The 6,130-nt window shown below is 42.3% G+C and overlaps 1 long non-coding RNA gene across 1 annotated transcript; it reads left to right on the forward strand.

Annotated features, from left to right (window-relative positions):
* The first annotated feature begins 202 nt into the window (after positions 1 to 202).
* On the forward strand, positions 203 to 3,622 carry LOC121140844. The gene is made up of 2 exons (XR_005877793.1): positions 203 to 496; positions 3,295 to 3,622. It is a non-coding gene; the product is annotated as an uncharacterized LOC121140844 (long non-coding RNA).
* The last annotated feature ends 2,508 nt before the right edge of the window (positions 3,623 to 6,130 follow it).

Consider the following 6,130-nt stretch of genomic DNA (forward strand, 5'->3'; position numbering starts at 1 on the left):
AATCCAAGGTATTCTGTGTCTTTATTCAAATTCTCTCCGCATAGCTTGCACACCACTGGCCAAGATAGCAGCTTGAGATCTAGCTCTTGAATCGACATCTTCACACATAGGAAAGAAGAAAAACGGAAGCGCTTGCTTTTTCCCATTGTGATCCCTTCCAAGATGTTCCACTTAGGAATTCCCGTGTCGTTCGCACGTAACACTGTCACATAGACACATATATGGCCTAACAGAGTGGGAAACGTGGTCACGGCTTTGGCAACTGTTGTCCAGTAAAAACAAAAACAGAACAAATAAACAAAAAACAGAGATCCTGTTACCAAGGTGACAAAAGAAACTGAGAACATCTGATATTCTTCTCTGGCAGTGGAACCTCCAGAAATGGTTCTTTCTGCTCTGGGGACCAACCTACCCCCTACCCAAGCATCTCCAGCAGCATTGACACAGCTTGTGTCCCTGCCATTAGAGAAGTCTCACAGGTGAAGGTGACTATCAGGTACTGAAATTCCCAGGTTTTCTTTTCTTTTTTTTTCTTTTCTTTTCTTTTCTTTTCCAGTTTAAATTTAGATAAGAAACAAGGTTGCTTCACAAGTCAGTTCCAGGTCCCTCTCCCTTTCCCTCCCCTCCTCCCGTGCCCTCCCCCAACCCTCCCCCCCGTTATCCCCTCATTCCCCCAGGGAGGGTGAGGCCCTCCATGGGGGTGTCCATAGTCTGTCATTTCATATAGGGCAGAGCCTAGACCCTTCCCCAAGAGTTCAGGGTGAGAGTGCACCTCACATTGTTCTATGGGAGTCCAAAGTCCGTGTGTATACTTGGGATGGGTACTGATCTGCTGCCCAAGGCTCAATAGATTACCTACGCCTCCTCACTGACACCCAGATTCAGGGGGTCTTGATCAGTCCCATGCTGGATTCCCAGGCTGATGCCTGGGATTCAAGAGTTAACCATTGTCTGGTCAGCTGTTTCTGGGGGTTAAACCAGCCCAGACTTAATCCCTTTGATCATCAGTCCTCCCTCTCTGTTACTGGCTTTCTTGAGTTCAGCTCAGTACTTAACCAAGGCAGTCTGCCTCTTCTTCGATTAACCACTAAATGAAATTTCTGTTTCCCAGACTCTCTGGCCATAGGATTGTAGGCTGGCACTCCCCAGATCTATGTCTAAAATCCATATATGAGAGAGTACATGCCATATTTCTCTTTTTGTGACTGGGTTACCTCACTCAGGATGGTTTCTTCTAGTGTCATCCATTTGCCTGCGAATCTCATGATTCCATTACTTTTTTCTGCTGAATAGTACTCCATTGTGTAGATGTACCACATTTTCTCTATCCACTCTTCGGTTGAGGGACATCTAGGTTGCTTCCAAGTTCTGGCTATTACAAATAAAGCTGCTATGAACATAGTGGAACAAACATCTTTGTTGTATGAATGGGCATCTTTTGGATATATGCCTAAGAGTGGAGTTGCTGGGTCTTGTGGTAGGTTTATTCCCATTTTTCTGAGGAATCTCCATACTGATTTCCAAAGTGGCTGAACCAGTTGGCACTCCCACCAGCAATGGAGGAGTGTCCCCCTTTCACCACATCCTCTCCAGCATAAATTGTCATTGGTGTTTTTGATTTTAGCCATTCTGACAGGAGTGAGATGGTATCTCAGAGTTGTTTTGATTTGCAGTTCCCTGATGGCTGAGGATGTTGAGCACTTTCTTAAGTGTCTATCAGCCATCTTAGATTCTTCTATTGAGAATTCTGTATTTAGTTGTGTACCCCACTTTTTAATTGGGTTATTTGGTGTTTTGGTGAGTTCTTTGTATATTTTGGAGATCAGCCCTCTGTCAGATGTGGGGTTAGTGAATATTTTTTCCCATTCTGTAGGCTGACTTTTTGTCTTGCTGACTGTGTCCTTTGCCTTACAGAAACTTCTCAGTTTCAGTAGGTCCCATTTATTAATTGTTAATCTCACTGTCTGTGCTACTGGTGTTATGTTCAAGACCCAGGATAGCCAAAACAACACTGTTCAACAAGGCAACGTCCGGAGGCATCAACATCTCTGACTTCAAGCTCTATTATAGAGCTAAAGTCCTGAAAACAGCTTGGTATTGGCACAAAAATAGACAGGTAGACCAATGGAATCGAATTGAAAACCCGGGTATTAACCCACACACATATGAACATCTGATCCTTGACAAAGAAGCTAAAAATATACAATGGAATAAAGAAAGCATCTTCAACAAATGGTGCTGGCATAACTGGAGACTGGCATGTAGAAGAATACGGATCGATCCATGTTTATTGCCATGCACAAAACTTAAGTCCAAATGGATCAAAGACCTCAATATAAATCCAGCCACACTGAACCTCTTAGAAGAGAAAGTGGGTGGTACCCTTGAACAAATTGGTACAGGAGACAGCTTCCTGAACATAACCCCAGGTTTTCTTTTCATTTCTTTAAACAGACCATTCTGCTTAACTCTGGTGTGAAAAGTCCACCACAGACATCTGAGACTAAGACCTGGGTGATAATTCTATAGGAGAAACATGCATGGCAAGCATTCCCCAATGGCTGACACAGGCTGGCCCGCTGGAGGGGAGCTCCAACTCTGTCCTGAGACAGAATCAGAAAAGAGAACAAGCAGTTCACTGATACGAGGGAAGAGCCTCCTGGCCAGAGTTCAGTTAGGGCCATTGCCTGGAGGAAGGAGGGGCTTAACATATCCAATCACAGAAGAAACCAATACAACTAGGGAGTTGAGAAGGAGGGAGAGCAAGAAGCAGGGTAGGCTTGGTGGGAACAGAACACTCATGAAAGTAGCATGGTGGGGGAGGTTACAGTAGGGACCCAGCGTAGAGCCCTTGGGTGACCCATGGTTCCAGCATTTCCTGCTGAAGAACTGAGCTCCTAAATCTTTCTGTGTCTGGTTTCAGTTTTTCCATCTCCAATGTTTCTAAAACTATCTTTGCAGCATGGTTGTTGGATTTCATGAGTTAACATGTATAAAGCACTTCAAATAATTCCTAAAACAAGATAAACCTTTATGCCTGTCCTTCAGTGGTGTGTCTAGTGTCTCGTTAGCTCATCTTTCCTCGACCCTGTCTCCTTCCCTCCCTCTCTCAATACATCCCCAGGGTTTTTCACATGCTATATGGTAGTTCTGATTTCCTAATATCTTATATCCAAACTTCAGCTCCTATTGTACCCTACTCTATACATTCAGTTAGCTGGATTAGCTCTGACAATGTGTATCAGAAAACTCTCAATGTAGCAGATTATAAATATAAATCTTTTTTTATTTTAGTAGAAACCAAAATGCTGACTCCATGGCTACCAAAGACCTCATCCTTCCATCTCAGGCTACAAGACTGTTACCCTAGCTACTCAACTCAACTCAACTGTCTAACAAAAGAAGCTGATATATCAAGAGAATAAAACAGGAAGGATTTGGAAAGCAGAATTTACTACCAGGCTGTTGTATCCATGAGTAGCATTTGATCCATGGATGGTAGCTGCTGGTGACAGATCTAGAGAATGAATGAACACCCTACTCTTAAAGAGCTTGCAATTGAGCAAGGATAACATGGAAATGTCATTTGTATTTTAATAAATAATAAGTTCCAGATAAGTGATCCAGATCACCCATGCTGATATTCTAATTAACCTACATCCTTTCTCTGCCTTTGTATCTTCTTCCACAAAAGCAGGTCCTGCTGTGTAGTCCAGGTTGTCCTTGAACTTACTCTCCCTGCCTCTCCTAGTGCTGGAATTACAGGTATGAACACCATGCTCAGCCAAACATTTCCTAGTTCAATATTGATGAAGCACTAATCCTTTGGGGTGGTATTTGGAGATCTCTTTGGCTGGTTAATCTCATTTTTAGTGAAGAGAGAAGTCAAGAAGATTGTCAACATTGTCAGCAACCTACAGCATCAGACTAAATCTTATTCCATCACTTGACTTGTTTGGTGTGTGTGTGTGTGTGTGTGTGTGTGTGTGTGTGTGTGTGTGTGTGTATACAGAAACTGGAGGAGGACATCAAGCATCCTCCTTAACCACTCTTGTTCCCTTGAGACAAGGTCTCTCATTGAACCTGGGACTCACCATTTCAGTTAGACTAGCTGCTAAATGAGTTTCTAGGATATGCCCGTCTCTGATTGACAGTGCTGGGGTTGCAAGCACATTCAACTATGTCCAACTTTTATGTGCACCTTCGGGATTCAAACTCAAGTCCTTAAGATTATACAGAAAGTTCTTTTACCCACTGAGCCATCTCTATAGGACCCTCTATTTCTTTTTATAAGTAAAACTTCATTAGAAGATAGCCCCAACTGTTTATTTCCATGTTGCCAATCCACTTGGCATAGTCAGGTTATTTCAACAGAAATGATGTATAGCCAACAGAACCAAAAATATTTACCATCTGGCCCTTTGAGGGAAAGCTTGATGATCCCCAAGCTAGGGCATTTGCAATGTGGAGTTTATATGAACACAGGCTGTGGTGACAAATCCAAGACCAGCCTGTCACTTTCCTCAAGCGATGTTGGGGTGTGACATCATCTCTTACAGACAGGTTTTGTCACTTCTAAAATAAGGCAAAGGCTGATATCACAAAGCTATTGTGACTCATTTTTAAGACAGAGTATTGCTATGTAGTTCAAGCTGGCATCTAATTCACAATCCTCCTGCCAAGCATGGGATTACAGGGTATGAGCTGCCACATCTAGTTCCCATTATGATTATACAATGAGACAATATATAAAATTCTCAACACAGTGCTTGGCACATTAAGCTATTATTTTCCCTCTCCTATTGTTCTATCTGCATAACAACTGATTGGAAAATAATACTGTATTTATTTGGGCTTATTTATTGAGTAATTCCTGAACAATAATAGCATTTGCAGTTTAGATACTATCTAGACAGGAAGAGTATTACACATGAAAGGTTTCCAGATTCTTCCAAAGTGAGCTTCAAGCACTGTTGCCAATTTTGCATGCTGTTTATATTATTTACAAGTGACATAAAACCAAAGCAAACTGACTTTTGGAGAAAGAACAGCATCTATTGGTTCCCATTAACTAAAAGTTATTGGGTTAAATCTTTGGTACATGGTGAGCCCAGACACACAAACCACATCATGAAGACTCTGTTCTTCTCCTGGCAGAGTCTTCTGTAGGGGGACTTCAAGCTCAGGTTTTCCCCCTTATGTGGGTGCACACTCATGACTTTGCAAAGAGTCTCTATATTATAACCCTTGGGGCAAGTCCTAGCTGTGACTTGGCTCAGTAAAGTCTGTGGGTTAAAGAAAATTGTCTACATTTTTTAGTTGGTTATAAAAAAATACAGAGAAAGCTATCCAATAAAAGGAATAGTGAATGGCAGAGTCAATGGTAGTGTCTATCTATCACTTAAAGAAGAAGTAATAGTAAAAAAAAGAAGAGGAGGAGGAGGAAGGGAGGAGAAGAAGCAGCAGAAGATGGAGGAGGAGGAGAGAGGAGAAGAAGAAGAAGAAGGAGGAGGAGGAGGAGAAGAAGAAGAAGAGGAGGAGGAGGAGAAGGAGGAAGAGAAGAGGAGGGGGAGGAAGAGGAAGAGGAGGAGGAGGAAGAGGAAGAAGTTAAGAAGTTGTTATTGTTCGGCCACATATATCCACAAGTAAGTATCTCAGGTACAAATGGAATAATCCTCATTCCCTGGTCCTGGAAAAGAACGAAGGTTGCTTTGATGGGACCATGTCATTTCTGCCTTCTGGAATTTTGCTCACCCATCTGTCAGAGACATCTGAGACTGCAAGGTCAGTGGCCTCCCCAAGTCTCTTTTTGACTGTCCTGGAGTTTTTTAACCTTAGTGGGTGTATTGCTCATCTCCCCAAGTTCTATTTAATAACAACCGTCAGCATTTTGATGGTTCTTTTTTCCTGAGTACTTCTCCCCCACCTTTAGACACTTTGAAGATTCTTGTCTCTATTTCATATTTGAGTTTAGAGATACCTAGATCCGTTGATAAATTTGCCTTCTGTGATGTTTGATCTTTGGGAATCCTGGGTCTCCTGGATTGAGGACATCTCTCCAGTGCTTTCTCTATTCAGAATTTTGGGAACACGAGGGAACCATTTCCATGTTAATTTAATACCCGAGGAT

Source organism: Mesocricetus auratus, unplaced genomic scaffold, assembly GCF_017639785.1.
Source record: "Mesocricetus auratus isolate SY011 unplaced genomic scaffold, BCM_Maur_2.0 Super-Scaffold_100006, whole genome shotgun sequence".
NCBI classification, from domain to species: Eukaryota; Metazoa; Chordata; class Mammalia; order Rodentia; family Cricetidae; genus Mesocricetus; species Mesocricetus auratus.